At 40.1% G+C, this 18,428-nt stretch overlaps 1 long non-coding RNA gene across 2 annotated transcripts; it reads left to right on the plus strand.

Moving 5' to 3' along the window:
• The first annotated feature begins 2,383 nt into the window (after positions 1-2,383).
• LOC306656704 lies at positions 2,384-14,352 on the plus strand. 2 transcript variants are annotated; one of them, XR_013762619.1, is made up of 3 exons: positions 2,384-2,515; positions 12,105-12,182; positions 14,060-14,352. It is a non-coding gene; the product is annotated as an uncharacterized lncRNA (long non-coding RNA). The 2 variants fall into 2 exon arrangements; XR_013762620.1 differs by having other exon boundaries at positions 2,424-2,515; positions 12,102-12,182.
• Positions 14,353-18,428: the final 4,076 nt, after the last annotated feature.

Raw genomic sequence — 18,428 nt, forward strand, 5'->3', positions numbered from 1 at the left:
TGTATGAGTCTTTAAAAAGAAAAAAGAAGGCATCCTGCATTGATAGGCCCAATGCCCTGTGTCAGATCTTTTTGGTGAACGAGAACCAGAAAGAACTAGAACAGCTAGAGGACTCTCTCTTATTTTTCTCAAATCCGTATGTACTTTAAGGAACAGCAACATTCAAAGAGCTATTTTAAATCCTTTTTGGAACAAGGTAGAGTATAAATGAATAAACTAACAAAGAAACAAATGCTTAAATACGTGGATGTCAATTATATTTTGTCGTCATTCACCCCCCATAAGCTTCACGTGCTCTTTCTCTTCTCACACTTGGAGCACATTCCTGCCTCTGGGTCTTGCACTTGCTCCTTCTGCCTAGACACTCCCCTTGGGTTTTCATTCAGCTCAAGTCTTAGATCAGGGACTTTCTCTGACCATGAAAGTCAAGGAACTTCCTTCCCTCCCCAGTCACAGTCACTGTCACTGTCACATCAGTGTTCATTCACAGAACAATCATTGTGTACTGTCTGGCTCTGTTCATGTCCTTTCTCTGTATGCTCCTATAGAATATAAAATTCCTTAAGAGCAAAAGCTTGTCTGCCTTGTCCTCCCTGTATCCCCAACACCAGGAACCATACTTGGCACATCAGTTGGTGCTGGATAAATCTCCTTGAAACGAATGAATGGATTGCATTGCTCTCAAAAGCCAAGCACCAACCATGCTCCTACTAAAGAGAAAGCATGGTTGGCTTTCTAAGTTTTCTCAAAAGAATAGAAAGAGAACTTCAGTTTTAATTGTCTTGATATGAGATGCCTTACAAAGAATTAACCTAAACAAATCTGATGATAGGAGGCAGGAAGCAAAGGTAGCAACTAATTTCTTACTGTGTGGGACCACCAAACTCCAGGCTCCTGTCAGTTGGAACTTTGGCCCAGCAACTAGTTAAATTTTTCCTGTTTGAACAACTCAGCAGGCCACTATCCATAAAGTTAAAGACCTGAAGGTTCATTCAACCTTCATATATTTAATAGTGGATTCTTAGGGGTGATAGGGTCTTCATTATATAGAGAACTGAGGAAGAATTAGAGGAAAGTGTCACAGTTATCACTAAGCATTTCTGACCAAAGAATAAAATGCAAGAGGTATCACTTCCCATGCAGGGTGTCATACTTTATTTCAGTTCATCCTCAGAATACACCAAAGTCTCTCTTTGCCCCCAGGGTCTTTTTAAAGATTTTCTACATCTCAACATTGTCTCTTTCAAACCACAGAGAACTGACCTGCCAGTGGTAATAGGATGCTATTCCAAGATTATAAGTGAGTCTGGGAAATGTTTCTTTTCTGGTTTTTTCTCATTGCATCTGGCTATTCAGGTATCCTAATACCAGTTCTTAGAAATTCCATCTTTTCCTCACAAATTAGGGGTGCCACTTTTTATCATATTCTCAATTTTCATATGCAATTAGGTCTACTTCTGAATATTCTGTTTTTCCCATTTGTCCTATCAATTAATATGAAATTGTTTAAATTTTAGAGGTTTACAATGTTTTAATATTATAACATTGCTCTTCTTTTGGATGAATCTCCTGGCTGTTCTTGCATGTTTATTATTTCAAACCTGCAATAAAATCATTTTGTCTAGCTCAAGGAAAAACACTTGATTACAATTGTCTTTATTGCATTAAATATTTAAATAAATACAGGAATAGTTAAGATCTTAATGATGTTGGACCTTTCTATGAACATGGTTTACCTTTTCACTGATTGTATAAGTCTAATTTTGTATCTTCACAAGTGCTAATAATTTCCTTCATATCAATCTTGAACATTTATTGATAAATTTACATAGAGGTATTTTGGTTAGCTTTTAACTATTTGGCATGAGGTGTTTTTTGTTTTGTTTTGTTTTGTTATTGGGGATTGAACAACCCAGGAGCACTGAACTACTGAACCACATCCCCAGTTCTTCTTTTATATTTTTTGGGGGATAGGTCTTGCTAAGTTGCTGGGGGTCTCACTATCTGAGACTGGCTTTGAATTTGTGATCCTTCTGCCTCAGCCTCCCAAGTCACTGGGATTACTGGTGTGCACCACCAAACCTGGCAGCATGAGATCTTTTATTCTATTGTATCTTAAAACTGGATTTGTTTCTGTCTATCAGGAGTGATCATGTTGTTTTGGTAGTGTTGGTATTGATATTCTGAAGTTTTGTATGTAGTGTGTGGTAAAGCAAAAAGATATATTGTTTAGTGTCATTTAGGACTGGGACTTTCAGCTAGCTGACACAGATATAAGATCAATGAGGTAAAATACCTGTAGTTATGAAAATAAATCTGAGGTAGCAACACTAATTCACAGTGGGTTTTATGTTTATGCTTTGTTTTCTAGTTCTGACCATTGAAGAGGTCTAGAAACAATGGTCAATCTAACAGCAATGAGCACCACTAGTGCTTCCACTGGTTGTGTCTCTCACTACCATTTACAACAAAAGGAACCGGTCCTCTTGGAAAGATGACTGATTCTAAGTTTGAGGTAGGAACTTTATTAGATGAGTCTGGAATATCTTGCCTTACCAAGTTGCAAGAAAGTTATGAAAAAATGTCTAGGGTTCTCCTTAAAGGATCCAGGTACCAACTTAAAGAGGATCCAACTCACCAAAGATGGGCTAATTTGAGCACCTGTAGAATAATAAATGAAATGAATTGAAATATATCAAGTAAATTTAAATCCATAATTTAGTATGATACCCAAAAAATGAAGCTCATTAATCACTTTTAAAGGATGTTAGAGAACCTATTTACTGTATTTTAAAAAAAAAAAAAAAAAAACTGATCTTGGTAACCAGAGTTAAGGGGAAGTTTCTCTTTATAGAATTTGCCTAGCTAACAAATGATTTAGGAATTATAGAATTAGGATATCAACCTACTAGTGAATCAGTGGCTCTGAGCAATGATCACCAGTGACTGCTAACATCATTGTCTCTCTCATTAGAGATAATCAAACATTATGCACCTGTTAACAGAAATATAGTACACTACATACAAAATATTCTTGACAAAACAATCGAACCTAAATCTGGTCTAGCCTCTAAACCTAACTATCAATTAACAGTTTTACAATTACAGAGGAATGCATTAACCGTTTTCACAAGACAAATTGGGGAACAGCCAATTTAATCAACAATAGCCTGCACACTCCCCTCACCTAAATTGCAGGTAAGAGAGGTGGTGGAGAAACCTATAGCTTATTTTTTCCCTACATGCAAGCTTACCTATTTTATCATATTTAAAAAGTCAAGACAGAATCATGTTCATTTCTTAATAGTATCACTGTAAACAGACCAGATTTCAGAGCTCTTCATTCACTTTGGAAACTTTTGGAAAGTTGACCATCAGCAGTCTAAAAAGTCTTTCCTTCCCCACTAGGTCTTCTAGGTTTTCTGGATTCAGAGGGTATCAGGGTATTGGTGACAATGGGTGCTAAATAAATAGAGTGTGGTGTTCTTACTAAGCCCTTTCCACCTCCTCTCATAAGCAATGACTGACTTGGCTCATCCTTTATCTAAAGTCATTAGTAAGCAAGTAGATTACCAAAGAGAACAGAGGGACGTTTCCACTTTAGATAATTTCCAAAGCTAGATGAAGTTAATTAGAGCTCAGTTGTCCACTGCTTTCCTTTGCTGACCAGAGAGAGGCAAGCTAGTCATGGAGCTCAGAACCTCAGTCCACTGAGGCATCAGCATAATGTGCTCAGTTTCTTTGATCAAGAAGTATTGAAAAAACCATCTACAGGTGGGGAAGATAAGTCAGTTACTTAAAGTGATGCTACTTTAAGAGGCAAATCGGAACAGGAAGTAGCAGGCAGTGACCCTTTCCTCTTAAACTCCAATGATCAGTCTATTTCAGCCAGCTTTACAGTTCAAGCAAACTCAACTGGGAGTACAGAGGGTGGTAACAAGGCAGAGAAATGAGGAGGCCTTTACTCAGACTTGTAGATCACTTCAAATCCTGGATTCCCAACATTGTTACTTTTGTAGTTGAGGTAGTTATGGGGACTTCATTTTTTAGCCAGTGTAAAAAATGGCATGAACAGTTGAAGCTTTTGAGGTGTACATACAGATATGGTGTTTTTTTCGGGGTGCACCTTTCATGAAAATTTAGAAACACAGATGACTCCCCATTGAGGCTTAACTTCTTTCCAATGGCAAGAAGGCTTTCTTGGAATATGGGAAACATCTGTCCATCTTTAATTGGTCCAATGTTAAGAAGATAGTTGCTTCCCAAACCTACTGTCTGAACCACGTCAGAACTGATTTCAGATTCACTTACAATGTCTGACATTGTCACGTTGCAATGGTAGCCCAGGATTTCTTGTCAATGGCAGTATATATCTCTGATTGTCTGGCAACCTCCCAGGCTTGAATTTATCTTGACAGTTATAGCATCCTCCATGGTGACAGGAGCATTTCTGACCCATCATTCATTTACTACCACCTTGTCCTTGATGGGGCTAGCATTGTAGTCAAGAAAGAGTTCTGATAAGTATCAGGGTATTCCTACTCTCCATCACATGAAATTGGATCAGATTTGCACCTGCTAACATCATATGGCTCTGGCATGGTTTTTATAAGAACAAAATGATGTATTTTGAAGCCATTTTCCTTTCCAAGAAGGTGGAGTGGATGGAACTGTGCTATACATTCCTCTTTTGGACAGCAATTCTTAACTCACCAAAAAAAAGTGTAATGGGGAGCCAGATCCCTAGGGTTTTAGTTCTAAGACACCAGACTCAGCTAGTTTGTGAAGCCTTTGTGATACTTTGTCAGGATTATGCACTTGGTCACTGCAGCCCAGGAGAGGTAGGCCCAGTTATCCAGGTGAAAGAAGTATGCCATGAACTACAAACCAATGTTGGTATAGCCAAAGATGGGTGTGTAGCTGGTGTACATGAAGTGCAGTCCTTGGGTGACCCTTGGCTCTTTAATGCCACCAGAACCCTTTGCTGCCCAAGGTCAGCACTGAAAACATGATCCAGTACATAAACACCTGAAACTTGGCCTTATCAAACCAGTGTGGCAGCAGACAGGTATGCAGACTCAGCCAGGCTGGGGTGTACTTGCCCAGAGTCCTGAGCACCCATGCGGTAGCTTTGAGCTGCAGCAGCAGCAGCTCTGGGTTACTGCCTGTGCCCTCATCTCAGGAGTGTCAGAGACCTGCAAATTAACAGAGACTTAATTAACTGATCCTAATGAATGTATCTTGTTTGGATCCTGATTCAAGCAAACAAACAGCTTTGCTATGCTTGTTTTATTTTAAGGAAAGCATGACCTGAATGGTGTTCCTGAGGTAGATGAGATCTGCTGCAGAACCAAGAGTGCTGGGGTGAGAAGCTGGGGAGGGCAGTGCAGGCCAAGATTGCTGCTGGGTACCTTCCCACCTATGTGATACTTGTCACAACCTCATTTATTATCCATTGTCTCAAATCTGCCCCTCAGGGAAATAATTTGGTCTAAATAAAATCTCAGAACAGGGATCCAAAAAAAGATTAGCTATATTAAACCATGCACTCCAATTCAACTAGAGATAAAACAAGAGAGAAAGGAGACATATCTCCAAATTCAATTCTCCTATCTTCAGTTATATTTTATGGAGAACTTATGTCATTCACAAAAGAGATGTAGTTCCCCAGGGTAGACAGCAGGTGTACATTTTCTCTCAAGGTTATTTAATTGCTGTCAGGAAGACATATGATTAACAAAACCAAATGCTGGAAATATGAAGTATAGACAATTTTAAAGTTGTTTATATAGTTGATTACAGTATATCATACATTGTGTTTATTTGCCATAAACCTGCCTATCACAAACTGTTTCCACACCTGTGCGTCGGCACTAAACAGCCTACTGCTTAGCTGTGTGTAAATCCCTGTGTGAGAATGGCCAGTAGCAGAAAGTAGCTTTCACCCATGGCCTCTCAGAGTCACTTCTCATGTACCAGCTTCATATGGGTGGCTTGAACCCATATAACTGGGACTGAGGCCTGCTGAACCGTGGTGTCCTCTGCTTGGATAAGAGACCATTGAGTTCTATGCAGAGGAAACTGTATTAGCACGGTAGGCCTTTGGGGTTCCTCACTGTCCTCTATGACATTGCAGCTCAGAGTGAGGCCCACAGTCTTTCATCTATTGTCTACTGTGGAGATAAGCACAGGACTGAGAGGAAGTGTTTAGAACACAGAGAGCCATTTGGCAGCAAACATTTTTGTCTGCTGAATCTTATAATTAAAAAAATGGAAGTTGAATTTTATATGCTTTGGGTTTTTTTTTTATTTCACTTTAAGTTACTTTTATTGCACTTTCCCAAATATCAGTAGGTGACAGCTTAGGGGGATGGGGAGTGACACCTTCCGCAGATAGTTTGAGAAGCACCACTTTACAGGGATGGCCACTGTGCAGGCCACACCCCAGGGCTTCACTTTGACAAAGAGTCATCCAATGGCAAAAATATGGACCCACAAAGATGGCCTCCCCAAAGGTTACTCAAAGGTGAGAAGCAAATAGGCTGTTCTACTGCTTATCTGTCAGATCCACGCCAGGAGACCGCAGGTCTAATGAAACCATCCTAATTGAGCTCTAGTCACTGGAACTCAGACCTTTCAATATACAAAATAGCCAATGGTCTTCTACTGTCTTTCACGTGATATATATTCTAATCTATACATGCGCGGGGGGGGGGTTAGCATCAAGTCTATTTTCAAAGATTCCTTGTATGGTTGTGAAAATTTATTAATGTCTGATTCTTTATTAGAGTATTTTAAGACATCGTGTTGAATATGCTAGACGGTCATTAAGGAATAGAAATCTAATGCCTGGAAAACAAAGTTCAGATATTGGCTCATAGAATATGGATGGAAAAATGATTAGTATAAAAATAGCATCAATATTGGAAAAAATGAAGATATTTTAACTTATGTTTGCATTTCTTGTTGTTGCATTTGGAAATTCATATATGTGTGTATGTGTGTGTGTGCGTGTGTGTGTGTATCTCCATCACAACACATGCATCACAATATAGATACATGTTGGTCAGCTTTGTGTCACTATAACAAAGTATCTGAGATAATCAACTTATAAGAAGAAAATATTTTCTTTGGTTCATGGTTTTGGATGTTCTGGTTCAAAATCAGGTGGACCCAGTGCTTTGGGCTTCTGAATGGCACTCCAGATGGCAATGGTGGGGGTCGGGGAGCATGTAGCAGAACAAACTGCTTATCTCATGGCTAGGAAGCAAAAGAGAAGAAGAAAGGGGCCAGGACCCCCACAATCTCCTTTGAGGTCACACTTTCAATGACCCAAGGGCCTCCCACTACTTCCTGCCTCACTGTAGTCCTCCCAATAATACCACCCTGGGGAACAAACTTTTAACATGTGGACCTTTGAGAAACATTTATCTAAACCATAGTAAGACACTATCCAAAATCAACTCTTTTAACTACTAGTTTAAAGGTACTTCCCCCCAAATATCCTATAAGACTGAGGAGCATTTCAGATATATTCATATATCTTATGTCAACATTGGGGTTTGATAGATGTTTGAATTTTACAAAGTCTATATTTAAGAGAGTCCCCTATTCTTCTAAGAATGAGCCTTCTTGGACTCTGTATAAGAGGAGCTGCTTTCTGGCCCTCCTATCTCCTCTAGAGTAATCAGAACTGCCCCCACCACTATTGGCAACCAGAATCTCCACTTGGCTTTGGGATTGTCAAAAAAATGTTAATCACAAATGGATTTTCACTGCAGGTAGGGAGAGTTTAAAGAATTCACCCTGGGAAAACACAAATGGTGGTGTTGGGAAATTAGCTCCTACCTCATCTTTCCAAGGCCTTGGTCCCTTCACAGTTTCTGTGACCCAGCTGGTGCTAAAGTTTAGGGATAGCGGGTAGTTTCAAACCTATGTGATCAGGGAGGAAAACTTTCGTCCCTACTGACCAAAATTTCTTCCCACAAGTTGAAAACACAGTAGTAAAATGGTAATGTTAAATCCCAACCAATTAATATTCTTTGGGAGCCCATAACATTCCAGAGTCATGAATCCTCCCAGGAGCTTCATCCTAATTAGCCCTGAATCTCCAGGGAGACTTCTGCACATTAACTCTGAGGACCCTTAGAGGTGAGGTCATGCTCATAGGCCTCCTAATGGTTGAGAATTGCCAAGGAGGGAGAAGCCAAGCCAATAGCCAAAGGCACCAGGTGAGTGCATGAGATGCTAAGAGGAGGAAAATGTCTGTTACTTAGAGGGTGATTCCACAAGAGAGGCACTTCCAACTTCTCCCTCTTTCTCTCCCTCTCTCTCTGTGTTTTCATTTTCCTGCTTCAGGTTATTTGTACAAATGTCATAGGAGGACACCAGCCCCATTCACACCCTTGGGACACTGATCATTCTATCCTCATGCTGGTAGACAGAGACCTCTGCTCTGGAGACTTTGTGGGCACTCTGGGAGCCACAGACTGGGCCTTGGTTTGAACCTTACCCTGAACCTCCAGAGAACAGAACCAGACACACATGGCAAGGCTGGCATGGACATGCTTCATGAGCTTTGAGTGGGTGATGAAGAGCTTGATGTCCTCTGGGATCTTGGACTTGAATTCTTTGGGCTTTTGTGAGGCGGGACAGTCTCATCACATGCACTCAGGGCCTGGTGTTTGTGGCCTGTGTCTTCTTCAGGTCTTTTTTATGCTCCTTGGCAAAATGCACCTGGTGCAGAAGCTTTGGGTGTACTCCCCTCAGATATCTTTGTGGTAAGGGGGTTTTGATGTCATTTATGTTGCATTTCCTGGGCCATCTGTGCTTGGTGTTGTTCTCAGGCTTGGCCATGCCTGCACAACCCCAGCCTCCAAAGCCTCAAGGACAAAGATGACCCAGTTTGTTTCCTGTGTTGTTTCTTATGTCTCTTTAGATATAACAAGTAGTATATAGCTCCTTATAAAATGCCTTCAAAGAATTGTTATCGTATCTTCCCAAGAGGATGATGGGAGAGATGTTAATATGTCCATTTTACGGATAAGAAAACCAAAGCTTAGGAAGAGCAAGCTCTTGTCTGAGGTCGTCATACCTTGATCGAACCATCAGGCCCATAAATGAAGTTCTCTGCCTTCAAACCAGTGCTTTCTGGCCATTATAGCCTCCTGTGTGGTTTTTCTTTAGATTTTTTTTTTCTTTTGGATGTTTCGAGGTCATCTCAAATTGAATGTACCCACAAGTGACCTCCTCGTTATGTCTTTGAATCTTTTCCTTTCTTCTATTTTCTGTACAAGGTATCTGGGCATCATTTCTGACATCCTGTCTCTCTCACTTTCCACATCCACGACAACACCAGGTCATGGTGATTTCACCTCCCAAATACCCTTCTTGCTACCTCTGGTTTCACTGTCTGCTTCAAGACCTCCAGATTTTTATTTGTTAATAAGTAGCAAAGTGAAATATGTCCAATTAAGAAAGATGCCAGGAAGACAAAGTAGTTGGGAGGTAAGCTAGATTTTCTTGTGAAAATAAAGATATTGAGATTTCCTCAAAAGAATATAAGGAAAAATTAAGTTTATGAGTCACCATTTTGCTTTACTATATCAGGTGGTATTAATGGTAATCATAGAAATACTTTAAATTTGCATTTTAATTTCTCTGAGTACAACTGAGACCCTTTCTGGAATAAAGCAGTTTAAATTAAGTGTGTTGTAGTTTAAAAACAAAAGAAAACAACACTTTAGATAGATTATCTAATTTTCCTTTTACAACCACCTTCTCAAAGACAGGTAAACAGATGCTATTATAATTTATAGATGGAAAAATGAAGTTCAGAAGGGCCAAGTGACTTGCCCAATATCACACAACCTAGATGAGAAACCAGTCCCCACGCCACATGAGTGTCTTCGGCAGTAGGCTTACCACCCCCTCCAGTGCATTCTCTCACGTTTTAATGTGAAGGCAAAGGAAAAACAGAGAACAATATAGGAAATACACTGATTTAGCAGAAGCCTGTGGCACGTGCACTGTGACTCAGAAATCAACTTTTTGTTCTTGTTGTTCTTTTTTCGATTTGATTCTGCTTCCGCTCTTCCCCCTTCTCCTTCCTGTTGTCTTAGAGACAGTGCAAGTGCTCCAGAAATCCCAAAACAAAGATCTTAATAACTTTTCTTTATTGATAAAATAACAATCCTGAGAAGGGAAAAAAATATAACCACAATGACCAGAATGATGAATTTCTATGACACCCTCTTACACACAGATTCCTTTTGCCTTCTATACAAATCCTTCCTTAAGTGACTGTTAATATTACTGAATCCTGCTCTTCAAAATGTTATTTATTCTTATGGTTCCTTTTGGAACCAGAAATTCCAGAAACTCTTGCATTGTAAAGAAATTCAAGAAGGAATCTAAAGGGATTTTTAATTTGCTATTTTACATAGATTAGATGAGGTCACTGCAAAATGCCATCATTTTTCTCAGATCTCTTTTCTCTCCATATTCATGTCATTGAAAAATTGACCATGAGTTTCCCCAAATCCAGGTCTCATGCTCAAAAACACTCCTAGAAGTGAGGATAATGAGTTAGAAAATCTCCCAGTGATGCAGATGAAAATGAATGTTGGAGCAATTCCTGGGCAGCAGAAGGATTCCAGTGTTTACATAATCCCAATGTGCACACATGGCTTCTTCTACATTTTTCTGCTAAAGCTCACCTGGCTTTGCTCAAGACCCCAAATGTACTGAATTTTAGACAGCACCTAATATTTATTCATGCCATTGTCAAGAGCATCTTTGCAGTTCTTGCCAAGGTCTGTCATTGAATATGTTTATCCAGCTGCGTGGCAAAAGCATAATACACAGTCATCATTTTACTCAGTCACCTACTCAATATTTTCTTCTATGATTAAATTAACTCATAAATATTACACTTTTAATGCCAGAAAGCCATGGTTCATCCAGCCAGTTGAATGCTTGTTTGTCCATTTTCTAACATTGCCGGGCACTCAGTCATTTCATTATAGAATCTGAAATAATGAAAATCATTGCATTTGCTTAACATGCACAATAAACAGAGCAGGATCCTTCCAAGAGCACTTTTATTATGCAGTGCAAGGCCATAGAAGAAATTTTGCAAGGAGCACAGAACTGTGAAGGCTGGGTAGAAATGATTTTGGTATATAAAAACAAATCTGCTCTGATTGTCTAAAAACAAGGACAGAAATGCCGGCTATATTTGCAACTGGCCCAATTTCTTAGTTAACCAAGTAGGATTTCAAATAAACACATGCATCTTGATGTTGCTTATATCCGATTCACTGACAGTCTGTGCTTATGAACCTGTACGCTGTTTCCATGGACTATGGCATTTTTGAGACTCTTTCCTCTGAACATCCACGCCCAGTCTGGATTTTTAGAGCAGCCTAGAGTGACTTCCACTCTCATCTCCATCATGTTCAGATTGCAGCTCGAGGGCAAGAATCTGGCTTTGCCCTCTGATGCCAGCCCTGGTGACACCAACACAATGTGCATCCACTTAGATATCCAAACCCCAGAGGCAGAAGCCATTTTCCACAGGATCCTTATTGAATCACCTTCTGAATGAAATGTTTACAGTGGCCCTGCAGGGCAGTTAACTTCTCTAGAATTATGTCCAAATTTGTTTGATCATTCTGGGAATAGCCTTGGTTAGCAATTGTTCATAATGTCAATGCTTTTGAAAACTTTTTACAGTCATTTTATTGTTTTTATTTCAAAAATAAAACTTAAAGGAGCTTGAAAAGTAGGTTTTTAGATGATCACACAATGGCCCGATTTCAGTGGTTTCAATTCTGTGCATTTTACTTTATGTGCACCCACTGAAATTAACCAAAATTAATCCATATTTGAACAAAGACTATGGATACAAATGAGCCCTAGCTCCTGAGACTCCTCAGTGCTGTGCACCACTGACGCGTTTGGAATGCATTGGCCCTGGGAGGCGAAGAAGTTATAGCAAACAACATATGGGCTTTAAAATCTGGAACCATCCAAGACAGAATAAGAGAGCTATTTTCATTTTACTCCCCCTACCCCTCCCCTCTTTTTTTTCCATCCAGAAGATGACTGACTTCTGATCACATTTGATTCTCATCTTTAGAACTGGATCCTGAAAGAGCCAGGTTCCTTCAAACCTGCTGGTGAGTTTGCAGCCCTGGCCAACTATTACCTAATGCCTTTGTGTCATCTGCTTTCCTTGTTGTGAGAAAACACACGGAGGAAATGTGTAAGTCCACTGAATTGTTCCCAACTCTTTTATTCACCTTTCAGCATGCTAGTTCCTTCCCTTGGCGTTGATATCATTATGCATTTGTCAAAGATAGACTGTCACTTCAGAGCCTCTATTATGCGTAAGAATTGGCAGCAAATTTTGCCACTGGGATTTGCTTATATCCTCTGTATGTTATTGTACTTCTTTGGCATCCAGTAAATTCCGTACACCCACTTCTTTGATGTTCATTCCAGCCCCTAAATGTGGAAACAATGACTGAAATTTTGGATCAAAGCATCCCATAGATGGCAGGCAGCTCCGTCTCTGATAATTCACAAGAACGGAGAGCACCTCCCCTCCCCCTGCTAAAATCCAGGCGACAATCCTCCAAGAACAGATCTGTCTTTTCCAGTGCAAAGGCATGTGAGGAAGTTTAAAAAAAAAAAAAAAAAAAAAAAAAATATATATATATATATATATATATATATATATATATATCGATCTCAGGTTTTAGTCACAAGAAAGGTTAAACTGGGTAACTCTGTTGAAGCGCATGGTCATCTCTATCCACAGAGAAGGCTGAATATTGTTCAACTATTCATCCATTTCTTTTCTCTGGTGCTGTTCTAGCTAGTGATTGAACTGGGCCAGGCTTTTTTTCAGAATGAAACTGTCTTCAGATCTAATTTCTGTGTAATGTCAGCTGCACAAAATGGCCCAGATTTTTAAAATGAAGTTTTTGAATAAGACTTAAAGTGCCTAGGAATTAAGGCATTTAAAAAGCAATTCTGCAAAACCAGAACTACTGAAATTAACTTTTGCAAACTAGAATGCTGTCTGGAACAGTTTTCAGTGTTTGCTTTTGCTCGACTCCTGGGATGCCAGTGCAAATAATGACTTCATTCCACTTATTTCACAGGTCAACTTTGACTCATAAGAGCAGTAGAGCAGGTGACCCCCTCGGGGTGCTGGGAAGATGGCTGAGCAAATAGATGTGAAATCTTTGTGAGCAATGGTGGGGAAGGGGGCACTTTAGAGATCCAGGGCAATATATGTTTATGTTTTCACTTCTCCCCTTTGATATCCAGAATATGCTGGTAACAATTAATATATAATGTTGGGAATGCTGTGTAATAAGACATAGTGAAGAAATATAGTGTTAAATATAGTGAAGAAAATAATTGAGGACCCTCATCCAAGTAAATAAGAAGAATTACCAGTAGAGAGGCATCGTTGAGAATTGGGCTGGATGTGCTGAATGGGGAAGAGAGTCACCTTAGCCTGATAGCATGTGTTCAATCAAAAGGTAGAGAGCTGGGAAGGAAACTGCTCTTAAAATATCAGTTTCAAATTGTCCCACTAGATAGGAAGTTTTTACTGTGAGGTGTGTGCAACAGTGACATCTAGTGGTTATAGAGATAATAACAACTGTATATCATTTTAAAATATTTTTAAAGTTTTATAACCAAATATTCTGTATTGTTCAATGCTGTCTGCATTCCTTATCTGGCAAATATATATGTCAACAACTCATTATGTGTTGCAAATAAAGCAAAACATAGTCTTTATTTACTAAGTAGTTTCCAAAGACTAGTTAGTGTTTGGTTATTTTCCTAGTTTTACCTCTGCTAAAACTGTAATAGGGCTACTCTCCAAGGGTCTCTCTCACTCTGCTAGCACACCTATGTATTTTCACAAGCACAAATGAGGTGGTGTGTATCCTGCACACCCAGGAAAAACAGACTGCGCTTTTCAGCACTGTGCACAGGAAGACATCTGTGACCCTAAGCACTCTTATTGTTACAGAATTACATGAAGAAGTTCAGAAAGATTTTTCCAAGTTATTGAAGATGAAGAGAAAGACAAGAAGGAAAAGAAGAAAAAGACAAAAAAATAAGGAAGAGGAAGGAGAGGAGAATGAGCAAAAAAGCAAGGAAAGAGAGGAAAAAGATGAAGAAAAAAATTTCTTTTAAAGGAAGGAGAAAAGGAAGAGAAAGAAAGAGACAAAAGAGCAGGACCACTCATTGATCTTTATTAAGTTTTGGCAATTGGCTCATTAACATACCTAAGAGGAAAATCAGCGGTATTAGCCTCCACTACAAATGCAAATAAGTAAATAAATAAATAAATAATAAAATAAAATAAATTGTTTTAAATTGTACTCCTTCAACTGTCAGGTAGTTAACTGAGTGAAACAAAAAAAAAATATTAATAAAAAATCTGGGAACAGCTGCCATTGCTGCTATAGAACATGCCACTTGTACAAAGATGCTTAAAAGGCATCTCCAGCCCTGTGCTGGGAAGGAACTCTAGCAGAGCCCGAGATGTCCTATCACCCTATAAGTTGTTCACTCCGTGTCAATGCTGAGCACACCAGTGACCACTTATAAATCTTCCACTCCTTCAGAGAGCCTGCCATCAGGCATGCTGCTTCTCAGTCTTAGACTTGGTAAATATCAGTTTCCCCTTAACCACCTTCCTCTTTTAAAAAGTTCTGGAAAGGGGAAGAACTTTCTCCTCCTTGCTAAGGGGGCAAAAATCAAACCAAATAAACAAAACACCTACATAACTCCAATAGAAAATGCTAAAAACAAGATATGATTCCATTTTTAAAAACCCTCCAAATTTCCTTTAGATATCACACTCCATGGTGACCAGGTAGAAAATGTGTCTAATTGAAGAAAAATGTATGGGCAGAACCTGTGTTTTTATTAAGCACAGAGCACTAGGACAAAGAGGAGGAAGGACTTCTTTCACTCTGGGAAATGATTCCCATTTGTGTCAGGGAGAGTTAGGGGAGAGATGCATTGAGACTGAGCAGGTGATTCTGCAGCCTTTAACTAGTTTGCTTTGCATTTACAAAGCCTTTGAACTGCAAGCTGGATTATGCAGATTTCGGAGAATGCCTCCCTCCTAACGCTGCTCGGAGCATCTTCACCCTGAGATTCCCCTGGCTTCCAGCTTCTCAGTCATTTTCATAGCAGGACTTTATCAGGAATATATGGAGGATTATTGTGCTTGTGTCTCACCTCTCCTTTTAATTCTGCAGGAGTCTGGCTGGCCCAGCTCTTATCTCATGCACCCAGAACCCTGATCAGATGATTTCTGGAATCCATCTGGAGCTCCTGGAGAGTAAAGGTGGAACTTTCCCTTAGCACATAGGGGCCTCCTGCATCAACATCTCCATGACCACGCATTACCAGCTCCTGCCAGTCTGAGGAGCAAGAGGCTGGCATGAAGAATCAGTTCCTTCTTTCCTCCCTAAAGGAAAAGATTGCTCTGCAGAGCTTTCTTCAGTGTTTTAGGAACAAAACTTTATATATAAAAAAAAAAAAAAAAAAAAAAAAAAGCAGGTGTATTGTGTGTACAACCTCTCCTGGCCCACAGCTTTACGTATAGTTTTACTACAGTATATAATCTAATAATCCATTTAATTTCTTTAGAGAGATGTTATATATACAGGTGGCATTTGAATGGAATCACATGCCATAAACCTGTCTGCCCCTATCGGAGCTCAGAATGCAGAGGAAGAATCTGTTTTACAGGCCTTCTAGAATTTTTACATGGTCAATTGGCTGGTTTTTGTATTCTGGAACATATCAGAGCATCTGCAGAAAAAAATACATATAAATTCTATAAAATGGTGGTAGGATTTCTGATTTACTGGTAGTACTGGCTTGAATTTTCACAAAAATATTTAGCTATAGGACAATGTATTAGGTGTATTCTTAAAGGTAAATAACTGCAGCCAATAAAAGTTCGGCCCATAAAGGGTCCCATCTTCTACTAGTTTTCTGCACCGAGAATTACTACCAGTATAATCATGGCTCCCTGCACACTAATATTTCCTCTGATACAGTATGATCAATGTTGTGGAAAAACATTTATTATATTTCTTCTAGCTACTTAAAGGCATTACTGAATTATGGGCATCGCAAAACGAATCCACTGTGCATTTTTTCTTTATGTGACGTTTTTACAATCTTCATTTTCTGCTTTGCAGCCACTGAGCTATAGAGATCCACACTCTGTCCCTCTTACAACTGCCACTGCGGCCACCCTCTCCTTTCTGCTTTATTACATCTGAAATGCACTTCATATGATAACCTTCCTTTTCATTCTGTGCCAGACTCTTATTTGAAAGGAAGAAGTTATGAAAGAAATTAAACAATCAGTGTTGTTAATAACAGTTCTTAATCCCCTTACTTAACAAAGGTTATGGAGTTTAGACTGAGAAAAGGACGAGGGGAGGAGATGGTATTTTACAGAATCATTCCAGAAGAGCTGCTGGGCTCCAAATGGGTGTAGGTTTTGCAGTTTTGACATTTAACAATTTTATTAGCATCTTTGCTTATTATGCATCTTAATCCACAGGGTCTACAGCTAGGAGAGAGTGTGTCCAGCTAACAGCCCGTGTCTCAGGCCCTGCCAAGGGATGAATCAATTAGCAAGAGAAGCAATGATGCAAATGCTCCGGGGTCACTTGGGATGCTGCTTGCCTTTTTGATAGAGAAAGCATGCCATAAATAACATCACACCTCAGGAAATCATTCTGGGAGGCCCAGATGCCGGCAGGGCTGCTGCTAGGGACGGAAGGAATCATTTGCTCATTGTGTGTATTTCCCCCATCTCGGTCAATGGAAGATTTGTAGTAAAATCAAAGTATTTAAAAGGAGGACAGTCTGTGGTAACAGAGGCATGTTTAGTAATTTTTTTTTTTTTGTACCAGAACCCATGATTTATGACCCAGAGTTACAGCCAACTTTATTACAAAAATGACTTCACCCATAATAACCTTATTCAGGGCTCTCTGGAGAATGATGTAGTACCCAACAGCATTATAATCTAGCAAATATTCACAAACAATTCCCGCCTCTGTCTCATTTCCCCTGCCCCCTCGAAGGCAGGCTTCCCCCTTTACCTGCGGGGAGAATAGGGGTCCCAGGCAATGTTTTGTGCTCTTTCTGTGAGAATTTGCTTGCATCAGGCATTTATAATAGGCTACAGGAGAACGCTGACTTCAGGGTCTCAGTCTTATCTTCCCTGACCTGTGCCCTGAGGAATAGCTGGTAGAAGACCCCCACTCACCTTCCATTTCCTCCCTGTGTGCCTTCTCCCTCCCTGCACTGCCCCCTCAGGTCCCCAGCACCTGAGAGGAGCTCCCTGAAGCCCCCTCCCTTTTTAATTGCCATGGTAACAGACGGCTGCACTAAAACTGCCAGGGCTGGGTGTCCAAGCAGGGTCCCCTGGGCGTACCAGGATCTAGGAACTAGCCCTCCATCTTATTAAACTCTAGTGTCAGTTCCTAGCAATTGTTTTAAATTTACACCCTCAGAGTGGCTTAGTGGGATTATATGTCCATTTGCATTAAAACAGGTTTCTGTCATTAAACTGCCATACAATAAGCTTCCTTGGGACAAATTAATGAGCTCTAAATATCATCAAGTAGAAGTTCACTTCACCAAGACAGCCAGCAAGGGGTGGGGGGTGGGGCAGCAGGAAGTGTCTGCTCAGAATCTTCACCCAGGAGGACTATAAGTGCCAACTAAAGAAGAGTCTTGTCCTGCTTCTTCACTGTGGATAAGTGTCCTGATTTAGAGCTGATTGGGGAAGAGTTGGAGACATCTCCCCATTTACCAAACTCCCACAGCTCATCTCCTATTCCCTGTTCCAAATGGGCCATTAGCCTTGACCTTGTCTGCTGAAACTTGCTGATGAACTGCAGGCCTCCTCACTCTGTAACAGTGTCTCTGTGTCATTCTCTTTACCCTGTTGTCATTGTCCTTGAAGAACTTGTGTGCATCCATGTGGCCTGGGACAACAAGCATACAGCACAGCACAATGTTGACCTAGAAGGCACATTTCCTGGCTCTAAAATGCCTGTGTGATTGTTAGTGAACTGTGTGGCCCATCAATCAGGGCCCTGGGCCCTGGAACTCTGGTCCTGGTAAGGAACATCTTTCCTTGTCATCTGGGGGCAGAGTTGAAAAGGAGCCAGTTTTTAAGTCTGAGTTTACCCTGCTTAAAATTATTTCCCATGCTTGCCCTTACAAATCCATACATATTTAAGTAGAAAATATTCATCAAAACCAAATAAATAACCCCCCAAACCTTCTCTAATGTAAAGAAGATGAGACTGGATGCTAGACAGACTTCCTGATCCACATGGGCTGTG

This window comes from Sciurus vulgaris, assembly GCF_902686455.1.
Source record: "Sciurus vulgaris genome assembly, chromosome: 3".
Classification (NCBI taxonomy): domain Eukaryota; kingdom Metazoa; phylum Chordata; class Mammalia; order Rodentia; family Sciuridae; genus Sciurus; species Sciurus vulgaris.